Below are 15,866 nucleotides of genomic sequence, written 5' to 3'. Positions count from 1 at the left end.
AGTTTGATCCCTGGGCGAGGAACTGGATCCCATGTGCTGAAACTAAAGATCCTGCAATGAAGGTAGAAGGGCCTCCGTGCTGCAGCCAAGATCTGGCACAGTCAAGTAAATAAGCTAATAGAATGAAATGGGATAGGATAGAACAGAAAATATTAGAAGACATCATCTTTATGGGTATGTGTATGTGTCCTGAGTTGTAAAATGTCACAGCTTCTAAAGCTGAAAGTTTGCACTTGAGATTGAGGGAAAACTCAAAGGAGGATTTCAGAGTGGTCTCCCTTCCCACTCAGAGATGGGGGGAGATGAATCTGATGGACTGCCTTTCCGCCACTCAAGGGCCGCCGCTCTGTGTGCACAGCTGAGAGTTCGCTGGTCAGTGCACGTCTGCAGGGCTGCCCGGGGCCTGCCCGTGCCTTCCTGAGCCATGTTGGTCTGTTTTTATACTGCTTGCTTTTCTTTTTCTGTGTGTTGTGTACACTCGCCATGATTAATTTTCATTCCATCGGTGCAGGAATATCCCTGGGCTTTCTGCAACCCACTCCCTCCCCCGGCATTGCTTTTACTCTTACTTAAAATTCCATTTGGAGAACTCATTTATTCTAAACGTAACACTAAACTGAGTTACATGAGATGAACCACATCTTATCTTTGTTAAGGTAAAATACTAGTTGTAAAATATAACTGTGTGTGGAAACATACCATATTTCAACTAATTTGACATTAGTCAAAGCCGAAAATATAAGTCACATCTCTCTCTGCTCGGCAGTGTTCGCAAAAGCCCGGGGTGAAATTTCCAGTGATGGTTCTCTACTTATTGATGGAAGAGGTGGCACTGGTCTTGGCTGTTTGGATTTTATGCCTGAATAATGATCCATTTCACTCAGAATTTAATTAAATTTGTGACTTGGCCTCTGTAGTCATTAGAGTGACTGTATTTTTTCTGCATTTGAATCAATTGACAGGAAAATATGTCCTTTGATATAATTGCAGTTTCTTCTTCTTTTTTTGGCTGTACCACATGGCTTGTAGGATCGTACTTTCCCAACTGGGGATCAAACTATCCCTCCGGCAGTGAGAGCTTGGAAACCTAACCGCTGGACCACCAGGGGATTCCCAATTTCAGTTTCTTCCGTTTGCAGAAAGGAACGTCCATTGGAGTCTACTGCTTTGCTAGTCAGGCCTCATGTGCAAAGGTCAGGATGCAAAAGTCTGAGATGGAAACTTACAGCTCAGAGGGGGTTCCATGAGCCACACAGAAGTGGTAAATCTGTTGCTCTTCCACTAAAAAGTTCTATCCATCTGCATCATGCAGTGTGCAAGCACAGCACCAGGGGCGCTCTACTGCAGGTGAATGATTCAGGGCCGAAAACAGGTCAGTTATGAGACGTGTTGATTAAGTCTGGAGGTGCAGACAATGACAGAGCACTGACCTCGCACTGTTGTTTTACGTTTCAACTTCTTTTCCATTAACTGAATCTTGTTTAGGAGTCAGAGAGGATATTAGGAATTTCTATCTTGATTCACCACTATAATAATCTCTTTTGTTGTTGTTCAGATGCTAAGTCATGTCTGAATCTTTATGACCCCATGGACTGCAGCATGCCAGGCCCCTATCCTTCACTGTCTCCCAGAGTTTGCTCAAACTCATGACATGAGATGGATGTTATCCATCTTCTGTCATCCCCTTCTCCTGCCTTCAATCCTTCCCAGCATCAGGGTCTTTTCCAATGAGTTGACTCTTCACATCAGGGGAACAAAGTTTTCTCCAGCACCACAGTTGGAAAGCATCAATTCTTTGGCACTCAGCCTTCTTTATGGTCCAACTGTCACATCTGTATATGACTACTGGAAAAACCAGTATAGCTTTGACTATATGGCCCTTTGTCAGAAAAGTGATGCCTCTGCTTTTTAGTAGGCTATATAGGTTTGTCATAGCTTTTCTTCCAAGGAGCAAGCATCTTTTAATTGCATGGCTATAGTCATCGTCCACAGTGACTTTACAACCAAAGAAAATAAAATCTGTCACTGTGTCTATTTTTCCCCATCTATTTGCCATGAAGTGATGGGACCAGATGTCATGATCTTAGTTTTTTGAATGTTGAGTTTTAAGCCATCTTTTTCATTCTCCTCTTTTATGTTCATCAAGAGGGTCTTTAGTTCCTCTTTGCTTTCTGCTGTAAGGGTAATAATATCTCTATGAGGAATCAACAGGTATTTTCCCTGAGTAATAGGCTAAAATATAACTCCTTTGTCAGCAGTCCTGAATTTAGGTCATAGCTTTACTTTTTAAACTAGACTGACATAAACAAAGTGAGAACAGGAACTGTATTTTACCTGATGGAAGAGATGGCCATACCCATAAGCTGCTTACAAAATACCTCTTAGAAGAAGAGCAGATAAAAATGATCACACTTACTGAGCCCTCAGTGGGTTATGCAAGGCCTAGATTTGGCCAGGTTGGCACAGAGAAGGCAAGCCCTCTTGCAAGCCCATGTTTCCAGTTTAAAAATATAGGAATCATGATGCACGATACTGGATGCTTGGGGCTGGTGCACTGGGATGACCCAGAGGGATGGTATGGAGAGGGAGGAAGGAGGAGGGTCCAGGATGGGGAACACATGTATACCTGTGGCAGATTCATTTCAATATTTGGCAAAACAAATACAATATTGTAAAGTTTAAAAAAAATAAAAAACTGTAGGAACCAAGTAATGCATCAATCAGGAAAAGAATCCAAAGACCACCCTCTTTGCTTTCAAGGCATCGGTGACATTGCTCACAGTCTACAAATAGATCACTTCCCTGGTTCTACTGGGGGAGGAGTGATGCTGGAGGAGCCATTGAACAGAGCTGTCCATCTGGAAAAGTTCACACTGCTCATAGGGTAGCTTTGCCCTACGACTAAGTATTAATACTACTTTATACACCTCTTCTTGATCCATTCACAAGTTCATCTTGGGAACTTTCATGGATTTTCTTTCTTCTCACATTGCCAAGTCTTCCCTGAATCTTTCCATCCAAGGGATATTACCTGTTTGCCTGATAGAAGTTTCTTTATCCACTCAACTCTCCTACCCTAAATATCTGTTTATTTTTTATTTTATTGGAGGATAGTTGCCTTACAATGTTGTGTTAGTTTCTGCTGTACAATGAAGTGAATCAGCTATAGGTATACATATATCTCCTCCTTCCTGAGCCTCCCACCCTCACCCATCCCACCCCTCCAGACCATCACGGAGCACTGAGCTGAGCTCCCTGCGCTATACAGCAGCTTCCCACTAGCCATCTAGCTTACACATGATGGTGTATATATGTCAAGCTACTCTCCCAATTCTTCCTCCTCTCCCCTCCCCATCTTGTCCACCTGTTTGTTCTCTTCATCTGGGTTTCTACTCCTGCCCTACAAATAGGTTCATTGGAACCATTTTTCTAGATTTCATTTGTATATGAAATATACGATATTTGTTTATTTCTTTCTCACTTCTTTAGTCTGTAGGACAGGCTCTTGGTCCATCCACATTACATTTCTTTATAGCTAGTCTTGCCTCCTTCAATCCCAAAGAAAGACCTACCTTTCTACCTATTTTCATCCATTTGGACAGTTCTTATTCAATCACGCCCTCCAGACTCTTCAGTCTTTTCCACTGAGTTTTCCTTTTGGCTTTCTACAAAAATGCAGAGTAATATCCAGTCTGGGGGAGAACACACAAACTCCCTTTCCCATTACTGCAGGCCCCAGAAATTTATTCTACTTGCTCTTCTTCTTAGCAGCTGCCACCACCCAAGCAATTTCATAGAATTAGAGCCTCTCCAGTATTCCTGGGCTTCCCTTGTGGCTCAGCTGGTAAAGAATCCTCCTGCAATGCTGGAGACCTGGCTTTGATCCCTGCGTTGGGAAGATCCCCTGGTGAAGGGAAAGGCTACCCACTCCAGTATTTTGGCCTAGAGAATTCTATGGACTATATAGTCCATGGGGTCACAAAGAGTCAGACATGACTGACTAAAAAAAAAAAAAAAACGGTGGAGAGGAGCCCAAGCTACTTCCATTTTTTGAAGTTTGTGCAATAGTAAAAGATACATAAATTGCAAAATAGGATAACAAAAATTCTGGTTTATTTAACAATTAAGCACTTTTAACATATACATTGTTAATATTCACAGGGTAATTATGATATTTATTAAAGTGAAAGTGAAAGTGAAGTCGCTCAGTCATGTCTGACTCTTTGCGACCCATGGACTGTAGCCCACCAAGCTCCTCTGTCCATGGGATTCTCCAGGCAAGAATACTGGAGTGGGTTGCCATTTCCTTCTCCAAGATTTATTAAAATATTAACATAAATCCTGGGACTTCCCTGGTGTCCAGTGGTTAAGACTCTGTGCTCCCAATGCAGGGGGCCCAGGTTCAATCCCTGGTCAGGGAACTAGATCCCACATGCCACAACTAAGACCCAGTGCCGCCAGATAAAAAAATTAATTTTTAAAAATAAATTAACATACATCTTATAAAGACTATGTGATTGGGTAACAGGGCACAGGATTAAAATGGAAAGGTCTTTTTTAAGGCCCTAAATCAATTTATATTGGAGTATAATTGACTTACAGTGTTATGTTAGGTTCTGCTGTGCAGCAAAGTAAATTGGTTATACATATATCTACATCCACTCTTTTGAAGGTTCTATTCCCATGTAAGTCATTTCAGAGTACTGAGTAGAATTTCCTATGCTATATAGTAGGTCCTTATTGATTATCTATTTTATATATAATAGTGTGTATATATCAATCCCAATCTCCCTATTTATCCATACTTCCCCTTTCCCCCTTCTTTTTAAAATGGAAAGGTTTTTTTCTTTCCATTCATCAGTGTATGCACCTGTGATTGTGTGCGTGTTCTTTCCTGGAGGTAACTTTCAAGATCTAAATTTGAGGCTCTTTGTGTGGAAGCTGCAGGCCTTATAGCTTCCTGAACTGCCCACCTGCTTCCTCCAGGTACCCAGACACCTGGGCAAATGGCCACACAAGCCAAGTGGTATGCCCACCAATAAGCTCTCCGTAAGACCTGCTCGAGAGTGGTAGGAAGTCTCCCAGGTGGAACCCGTTCTTGCTTCCTAAACATAAGCACACAGAACCACTAAGCTTCAGGAGAAAATAAAAAACAGATACCCGTAAGTTATTAACTTTGGGAAATTTTACAAAGGTTTTATATCTCTAGTTCTTTGTGTCTGCCTCCTGACTCTCTTGGAGAAGGAAATGGGAACCCACTCCAGTACTCTTGCCTGGAAAATCCCATGAACGAAGGAGCCTGGTAGGCTACGGTCCATGGGGTTGCAGAGAGTCAGACATGACTGAGCAACTTCACTTTCTTTCACTTTCCTGACTCCCTAGGCTGAGATGGCACCTGAAATTTCTATGAGTATGTCCTCCATGGCGATTCTTCTGAAGTCAAAACTTGTAACAGCCACTCCATTTTCTCTCACTCCATCTTTCGTGAAGCCCCCTTGCCACAGGATATACAGGAAACCATGCAGTCCCGCACCCGGCTCCCTCCATCAAAACTTGCTCTTAGGTGAGGATCTGCTGAATTCTTACACCTGAATTTTCATGATTGCTAAGGCATGCTTCTCAGTCTTTTCTAGGGCTTACAGTTTTTAAAACTGTATTTATTTTTGGTTTTGTTGCTGCATGCAGGCTTTCTCTAGTTGCAGAGCATGGGCTCTGGGGTGAGCAGGCTTCAGTAGTTGCATTTGCACAGGCTGAGTAGTTGTGGCACAGGGGCTTAATTGCCCTGCAGCAAATGGAATCTTCCAGGAGTAGAGATCGAACCCATATCCCCTGCATTGGCAGGCAGATTCTTGACCACTGGACCACCAAGGAAGTCCAGAACTTATAGTTTTAACCAAAGTACATGCTAAGTCACTTCAGTTGTGTCCGAATCTGTGCGACCCTATGAACCATAGCCTGCCAGACTCCTTGGTCCGTGGGATTCTTTGGGCAAGAATACTGGAGTGGGTTGCCTACCCTCTCAGGGGATCTTCCCAACCCAGAGATGGAAACTGCATCTCTTACATCTCCTGCATTGGCAGGCAGATTCTTTATCACTAGTGCCACCAAAGACTATTTTTAAAGAGGAATAATTGATAATGTGAAAAACTGACTCCTTCGAAAAGACCCTGATGCTGGGAAAGATTGAAGGCAAGAGGAGAAGGGGACAACAGAGGTTGAGATGGTTGGATGGCATCACCGACTCGATGGACATGAGTTTGAGCAAGCTCTAGGAGTTGGTGATGGACAGTGAAGCCTGGCATGCTGCATTCCACGGGGTTTCAAAGAATCACACACGACTGAGCGACTGAACTGAACTGAACTGAATTGATAATGCACCATAATGCTATATAAAACATAAACTACTATTGTTTACCATTGAGGGATTTAAGCTTCTTACCTGATAGTCTGCTGAGTGGCATTTTCAGTGTTGATGTAGAGATCTAAACAGAATGTCTCAGGTGATAACTAAAGTTTTGCTCCTTGCTTCCTGTCCTTAATGTATAGAAATAATGAAATGAGGAAAATGCATCCCCCTGCTGTGTAGAACAGCATATGATGTATATCTATCTGTAAAAGAACAAACATGGTATTCAAACATTCTTTTGCAGAATACCTAACCCTTCAGGGAGACAAGATACAGTGCCTAGCTTTCCTGATGAGAATTTTAATGATAAACTTTATTATAGTTTAGTGTATCATTGGCTTGTGTTTTTGTAATCCTACAATAAAGTTTCCATTTCCACATATCCATCTGATGCATTTTCTTGGCCCAAGTTAATGTCTTCCAGTTATATCACCAGCAAACCAGACTCTGTATTGGACAAATATAGGCCTGAGTGTGAGTAAGCTATTAAGTATTTTTAATTACCTTTTACTCTTCTTTGGATAGAGTATATTTTTGAGGAAGCTGAATTGCAGTACTTTGACATTATAGAGGTTTATAGAACAAGCACATAGACTCGGCTTATTCATCATAATTGGCAGGGATTCAGTATACAGAATCTTGTAATAACGTGTCAGTTTTCTTGCTCTGGTAAATGTCATAATGAGCACATTTACAGCATGAATTATGTTGAGAGTGAAGAAATTTAAATCTTCATACCACTTTTATGCTCTCTTTTCCTGTTTGGTAATCAGATCTTGATTAAGGGGTAGAATTAACACCCAGTAGGGCATCAATGTTTCTTGGCTTGAATCCTCTGCTTATCTTTTCTTTGTCCCTAGGGCAGATAGAGAATAATTTATGGGCTTCATGATTTTGAAACAATAAAAAGTATCTGAGGGAAGTCCCTGGCAGTCCAGTGGATAAGACTCTGCACTTCTTCTGCAGGGGGCGTGGGTTTGATACCTGATGGGGAAACTAAGATCCCTCATGTCATGGTGATGTCAAAAAAAAATTATCTGAAATCATATTTGTTATTTCCTACAAGCCAATTACATCTGTTTATAATGGGCATGGCAACCAACTCCAGTATTCTTACTGGAGAATCCCCATGGACAGAGGGGTCTGCTCCATGGGGTGCAATGAGTCGAACACAACTGCTTGACTAAGCACACACACACAGAAAATTATGTCTGTTTATAATACGAAATATAAAAGAAACCTGGATGGGGAAAAGAAGTAAATTGCTATCATGCTGTTTTCATTTTGCCTTATTTAAATTTTGCATTTATAGGGCCATCATTCTCATGCCCTTAGTCTATCAATATCCATTTCTTTAGCTACTGGAATGTTGTCACTTCCTCTCCCAGCAGATGGTCTTCAGTGAAGACAACAGTAGGAGCGTTTTGCTCTCTATGGAGTGCTTTTGCCTATCCTCTGGGCACTTCTTCACAGCCTCTCTCTTATTTATTAAAAAAAACCCTTTATTTCTTTGGCTGCTCCAGGTCTTAGTTTAGCACGTGGGGTCCCTGATCTTCGTTGCAGCAAGCAGGATCTTTAGTTTTGGCGCTTGAACACTTAGTTGCCCCATGTGGGATCTAGTTCCCTGACCAGGGATTGAACCCAGGCCCCTTGCACTGGGAGCATGGAGTCCTAGCCACTGAACCACCAGGGAAGACCCTTCTTATTTTGAAATAGTATTATTGGGATGTGCTTCATATGCCATAACATTCACTCATTTAAAGTGTACAGTTCAGGGACTTCCCTGGTGGGCAAGTTCAGTAGTACAGAATCTGCCTGCCAATGCAGGAGACAGGGGTTTGATCCCTGATCCAGGAAGATCCCACATACCTAGGATCAATGAAGCCCTTTCCCCAAATACTGGGGCCGTGCTCTAGAGCCCACAACCCTCGACTACTGAAGTCAGCGTGCCCTAAAGCCCGTGCTCCGCAACAAGAGAAGCCACCACAGTGAGAAGCCCACACACAGGAGCTAGAGCGGTGCAAGCAGCAGCAGAGACCTAGCACAGCCAAAAATAAACAAATAAAATTATAAAACCCTGTACAGCTCGGTTGTTTTTTTTTAGTATATTCACAGAGTTGTGCAACCATAACCATAATGATAATTTTAGAACATTTTAATATCCCTCAAAGAACCTCTGGTAACCATCAATAGCCATTCCTATTTCTGTTTTCCTCACTGCCATCCCAGCCCCAAGGGGCCACTAATCTATCTTCTGTCTCTATGGATTTATCTATTTTGATAAATCAAACAATATGTGAAGTCTTTTGTGACTAATCTCTTTGCTTAGCAAAATGTTTTCAAGGTTCATCCATATTGCAGCATGAAGCAGTATTTTGTTCCTTTTTATTGTTGAATAATATTCCATTATTTAGATATATTATGTTTTATGTGTCCATTCATTAATTGATGAATATTTGGTTTTCCCAGGTGACAGTGTTAAAGAATCCACCTGCCAATGCATGAGACACGGGAGACATGAGTTTGATCCCTGGGTTGGGAAGATCCCCTGGAGGCAGGTATGGCAACCCACTCCATTATTCTAGCCTGGAGAAGCCCATGGACGGAGGAGTCTGGTGGGCTACAGTTCACGGGGTCACAAAGAGTGAGACATGATTGAGCGACTGAGTGCACATGCACACATATAGATATTAACATATTCTGTTTTATCTATCCATTCATTAACTGATGAATATTTGGGTTTCTTCCACTTTTTGGTTACTATAAATTATGCTGCTATGAATGTTAGCATAAAAATGTTTGAATAGCTATATGCTTCAGTCTATCTTATTTTTTTAAGGATAAGACTCGGAGTGTTAGAACTTAGGCTTATGATTCCTTATAATAAAGCCCTTTCCCTACTCATTGTATTCCAGAAATTTTAGAAATACAAGTTATTTTTAAAACTCTAGCATCACACATTGCTTCTATTTCTAAACTTGATTTGCATTACAAAATGTAGGAACATGTTTTGAAATTTTTCTCAAAATATTTTAAATACCTTGGCATCTGCCTGTATATCTCTTCGTAATCCAAATTGTGGATAGGCAGAGATGCTCTCCTTCTAAGTCTTTGGAATATGTTGCCTGTAACACGATCCTTTTAAATAATAAGTAATTGTGAAGAAATTCTGTTGAGCGTACTTATGGAATGAACCACCCCTTGTTATGGGCCTTAGAATGCTAAGGAAATGAGTGCTGTGCAGAACGACCTAGCTGTAATAAATCAACCTAATGTAAACTATGTCAAATTAAAATCAAGTGCCTAAATGAGCTGTGGTCAAAAGCATGCCACAGTCTCCCAGTACAGAAACTGTGTACAGCCAGTAGGTAGCAACCTCCTGGAAAGTCAGTCCCCTGGAAACTTAACCATGGCAGCTGGTGAACAATGTTTTCATTTGTACCCTCCTTCAGGGTGTTGGGCTTCCTCGCTGGTTTCTTAGTTCTTCCCACATGGTCTGGTTTGTGTCTGCCTCTAGGTTGGCCTTTTGCATACACCTGGCTTTTGGTCAACTCTAAGGCTCACAGAATATAAGCATCAAAAAGCGCCACAGAAATGACCTAAATCAGTGCTCTCCTTCACCCATCAATATGTGAAAGATGAGAAAAATTAGGTCTGCCAGGATTAAATGGACATGAATCTGAGCAAACTCAGGGAGATAGTGAAGCACATGGGAAGCCTGGCATGCTGCCGTTCATGAGGTCGCAAAGTTGGACACAACTGAGCAACTGAACAGCAACGACAACAGGGTTAAATAACCTGATGACCTAAGGCCATACTATTCTGGATCTCCTAAATTTGAATCCAGGCTAACCCTACTCCAGGAGAGGGCCCCAAACACGAGAACAGTGATGATTGTAAGACACAATGCGTGTTCCTTAGCTGTGAACAATTCCATTTGTCTTGGCTTAGAATCTGGAGGTGGGATTCTCGAATGTGGCTTGGAAAACTCTGAATCTCTCTGTTCTTGCCTTTGAGGGGTTTATTGTCCTACATCAGCAATTTCAGTGTGTTTTCTCCATGTGTGTTAACTCTTCCATGGGGATGAGTGAGGTGTTTTGGTTCCGTCCTTGGCCTGAGCCTGTTGTTACTTGTCTCCATTCTTGTCTTGTTCAGTTGCTCAGTTGTGGCTGAGTCTTTGTAACCCCATGAACGCCAGCCTTCCCTTCCTTCACCATCTCCCAGAGTTTGCCCAAACTCATGTCCATTGAGTCAGTGATGCCATGCAACCATCTCATCCTCTGTCGCCCCCTCCTCCTGCCCTTAATCTTTCCCAGCATCAGGGTCTTTTCCAATGAGTCGGCTCTTCACATCAGGTGGCCTCCACTCTAGTTTTTGGTTTTTCCCCCATCTGATTGAGGAGTGGGCAGTCAAGTACTACAAAAGTGGATTCAGGGAATAGTAGGTAAACTGCGATAGAAAGAATCCAAATAATTGGCACAATTCCAGGGAAACTTGAGGAAAGTTCATATTTTGGGGCAGAACCCATAGTTCCCACCTCTGGGAAACAACACCCTTTCCTCCCGTCTCTAGTTGCATCAGGAGACAGAAGAAGCGCTTGGTAAATGTTGAAATGTACTTTCATGCCATCTCCTCCTTTGCCAACACCACATTCACTTCTTCCTTGATTCCCTGACTACATGCTCTCCTTCTGCTTATAACACTCTTCTCTAGAACCAGAATTCTCTCTTGTTTTCTTTATGCAAATCTTGCTTTCATTTAAGACACACTGTAAGTGACCTGTGTGTTTTAGTCACTCAGTCATGTCTGACTCTTTGCAACCCCATGGACTGTAGACCACGAGGTTCTTCTGTCCATGGAATTCTCCAGGCAAGAATACTGGTGTGGGAGAAGCTCCAATACTTTGGCCACCTGATGTGAAGAACCAACTCATTGGAAAAGACTCTTAATGCTCGGAAAGACAGAGGGCAGGAGGAGAAGGGGGCGGTAGAGGATGAGATGGTTGGATAGCATCACCAACTCAATGGACATAAATTTACACAAACCCTAGGAGACAGTGAAGGACAGGGAAGATTTTCGTGCTGCAGTCCATGCGGTCATAAAGAGTCAGACACAACTTAGCGACTGAACAACAACAAAAATAAGTGATCCACCTTCTGTCACAAAGCTTTCTCTTCCAAGCACCCTGTTAAGTAACACTGCACAATTCTGAATTCCTGCAACATTTAGTTTATGTTTTCCAATCACAAGCTCTACTGAACACTGCCTAATTATCTCTAGACACATCATATATTGAACTTCATTTCTCCAAGCACGAAGAAACTCCCATGGGCAGGAGCTGTGCCTTCTGTATCTGCAAAACTTCCATGGTATAACTGGCACAAAGATAGGAGTTTGTAGATGCCAAATACTTTCATTTGCCTAATTTATAATCTGAAGTTCAAGATTAATTGTAGTTACTCCATTTTTGTGTGGGAGCACACCTATTTTCATCAGTCATTCTATAAGATAAGGATCCTAAAGAAAATGCATACAAAGTAGTGTTGATTGGAAGGTATTAGGTACTGAGTATGTGCCAGGTACTGTGCTGGGTACTGGGAATGCAAAGATACATTGGTCCTGTTCTCAAGATGTAAGCAAGTAAGTTCAATCATGAAGTAGAATATTCTAGGCAGAGAACGGCATAAACCAAGGTACAGAAAGCTGAGTGTTGTGTGTAGCTGTACATATGTGTGTGTATATTGTGTTTAAGCAGCTTAGAGGAAAGAATGGGCCATACGAAGACAATGGAAGGTTTAAGAATAAATTGAAATAATAAGCTCAGTCAGTAAAGAATCTGTCTGCATTATAGGAGATCCAGCTTCGATTCCTGGGTTGGGAAGATCCCCTGGAGAAGGAAGCGGTAACTCATTCCAGTATTCTTGCCTGGAGAATCCCATGGACAGAGAAGCCTGGCAGGCTACAGTCCATGGCGTCACAAGAGTTAGACACTACTGAGCGATTAAGCACCACCACCTGTTCAGTAAGCACTGCCCTAGGTGCTTCTCTGTTTAAGTCTCCGAGTCAGAAGTTAGCTGTTACTACTTTGGATAACGCTGGAAGACCCCTATAGGAAAAAATAGGATATAGGAATTTTTGTTAGGATTTTGAATTTGGGAAACTGAAAGACAGAGTATGTTCATTGGAGATGCTAAATAGGCCATGCAGTGTACTAGAGGTCAAATTAGCCAATACAGTTATATGGAAAATAAAGCTTCAAGGAACATGTCTGGACTAAGCATACAACACTTTGTGACCAGGTAGGCCAAAGAAATGGGTGCAGAAGTGATATGTGTTATTTCCAGAATGAGCACACAACACACACACACACACACACACACACACACACACACACAGTTGAAATGACCTCTCAGTGTTGCCTAATCTTACTTTCAGTAGTGGTGAGAAGCCTCTATACCTGTGCTGTCCAATATGGTAACCACTAGCCAGGCATGACCTTTGAACATTTGAAATGTGGCTGTGTGACTAAGGAGCTGTATTTTAATTTTCACTTTATTTTAAATTAATTTAAATAGCCACATGTGGCTAACAGTCACTAGATTGCATAGCTCAGGTCTAGATAATCAGGCTATATGCAATGGAGTTTTCTGGGTTAAATACAGAAGTGTATCATTTATTCCATCTCTCTACGTGCTCCAGACTGATGAGTCACGGAGATGATAAGGATGTGCTGTGGGAATGACCTTGACCTTTCACATAGGTACCTCAGTTTCTTCATTGTTAAAATGACAGTAATAATGTCCTTCTCAAGGGCTTTGAAGAGAATTAAATGAGATACCACATGTAAAAATGCTTTGCAAACTTAATATACATGAAAACATTGTCTAAACTGTCTAAAGTTATAAAATAGTGGTTCTCAATGGGGACGTTTGGCAAATCTGTGGGTACCTTTTGCCTTGTCAGATTGATTTATGGACAATACTGTCAAACAGGCAGAGCCCAGAGAGGCTCAGTTCAGTTCAGTTCAGTCCCACAGTCATGTCCAACTCTTTGCGACCCATGAACCGCAGCAAGCCAGGCCGCCCTGTCCATCACCAATTCCCAGAGTTTACCCAAACTCATGTCCATTGAATCAGTGATGCCATCCCACCATCTCATCCTCTGTTGCCCCCTTCTCTTCCTGCCTTCAATCTTTCCCAGCATCAGGGTCTTTTCAAATGAGTCAGCTCTTCGCACGAGGAGGCCAAAATATTGGAGTTTCAGCTTCAGCATCATTCCTTCCAATGAACACCCAGGACTGATCTCCTTTAGAATGGACTGGTTGGATCTCCTTGCAGTCCAAGGGACTCTCAAGAGTCTTCTCCAACACCATAGTTCAAAAGCAGCAATTCTTCAGTGCTCAGCTTTCTTTATAGTCCAACTCTCACATCCATACATGACTACTGGAAAAACCATAGCCTTGACTAGACGGACCTTTGTTGGCAAAGTAATCTCCTTGCTTTTTAATATGCTGTCTAGGTTGGTCATAACTTTCCTTCCAAGGAGTAAGCGTCTTTTAGTTCATGGCTGCAGTCACCATTTGCAGTGATTTTGGAGCCCAAAAAAATAAAGTCAGCCACTGTTTCCCCATCTATTTGCTATGAAGTGACAGGACCAAATGCCATGATCTTCGTTTTCTGAATGTTAAGCTTTAAGCCAACTTTTTCACTCTCCTCTTTCACTTTCATCAAGAGGCTTTTTAGTTCCTCTTCACTTTCTGCCATAAGGGTGGTGTCATCTGCATATCTGAAGTTATTGATATTTCTCCCAGCAATCTTGATTCCAGCTTGTGCTTCTTCCAGCCCAGTGTTTCTCATGATGTACTCTGCATAGAAGTTAAATAACTTATGAGTTAAATAACTTATATAAGAGGCTAGATCTCCTATAATGCATTTGTGTAAAAAGTAAAAATTTGGATCTCTCAATGGACACTTATGTAGATGAAAATTCTCATTATTGAGCACAGAATTAACTCTTGACAGTAAAGTATCTGCCTGCAATGTGGGATACCCAGGTCGATCCCTGCATCAGGAAGATCCTCTGGAGAAGGCAATGGCAACCCACTCCAGTATTCTTGCTTGGAAAATCCCATGGACAGAGGAGCCTGGTGGGCTAGTATCCATGGAGTCACAAAGAGTCAGACACGACTGACTGACTTCACTTTCTTTTCCTTTTGTATAAACACAAAACATTTTTATAGGTTTCAATAAACACTGAATTATCTAGGAAAGTAACGTCCATGTAAACTAAAAGAAAAATCTTTATCTCATTTAAGAGTTATTTACTGTTTCTGAAAATCAACACACAAATGCTAATGTCTCCAATAATATTTGAAGTGCCTTCTTCAGCTTGTATTTGCAGTAGGGACTGACTTTACTGTGATTAGATGTTTATAAATATATATTTATGTCTCATTTCTTGTCTTCAGTGTGGTCTCCACTCATATACATATTGAATTGCACTTACATTATTATAAATTATTTTCCATTTATTTTTCCTTTATGTTATAGTTCAGGCTGTATATTGATTTTTTGGGAAATTATATGTGTAGCTAGATATGAATATCATTTCAGGGTAGTAAAAGAGCCATTATTGAGTATTTGTTCTAAAAAGGGAGCACTAATTCTAACAAGGTTGAGAACCACTGTTTTAAAAGCACCTTGGACAGCTCGAAATCCAAATGCAAACAAAGAACAGTCTGAGCGAGGTGAACATCCCTTCTCTAATCACTTAAGGCCTGCCTTCAAGTATGTCTCTCCTTCCCAAGGACCTGCTCTTTCATTGATGATTAAGATCAAGAAGGCCTACTTCAGTTAAGTAAACTTTACCCCTGTATACATAGAGACCTATCACCACTGCAAGATTGCCTCTACCAGCCAACCTGTGAAAGGCGAAACACAAGTCTAGAGAGTCATTTGTTAGCACGACAAAGTGTTAGTTCTAAATAAAGAGTAATTAGCCTACCCAAGATCACAGATAGGAAATAGAGCATGAATCACATAGGGTTGCTGAAGTCCAGGCTGATAAACAGTGAGTTTGTTCTAATAGACACGGCATCACTTCTGGTGGGTTGATAACTACCCCTGCGGATTGTAAAACAGCTTTCGTGCTTGCTAAGTCATTTCAGTCTTGACCAACTCTTTGTGACCCCATGGACTGTAGCCTGCCAGGCTCTTCTGTCCATGGGATTCTCGAGGCAAGAATACTAGAGTGGGTTGCCATTTCCTTCTCCAGCAGATCTTTCCCACCCACGGATCGAACCTGCATCTCTTATGTCTTCTGTATTATCAGGCGGGTTCTTTACCATTAGCACCACCTGGGCTTGAGTACTGCTGTTATTCCATCATATACCAAGTAACTGGAGACTTTCTGGATGGCCAACAGGATAACTCACATCGTTGGCAATTTTGCAGGTAAAATG

Source organism: Bos javanicus, chromosome 6 (assembly GCF_032452875.1).
Source record: "Bos javanicus breed banteng chromosome 6, ARS-OSU_banteng_1.0, whole genome shotgun sequence".
Lineage (NCBI taxonomy): Eukaryota > Metazoa > Chordata > Mammalia > Artiodactyla > Bovidae > Bos > Bos javanicus.
Note: the sequence above shows the minus strand (reverse complement) of the source record.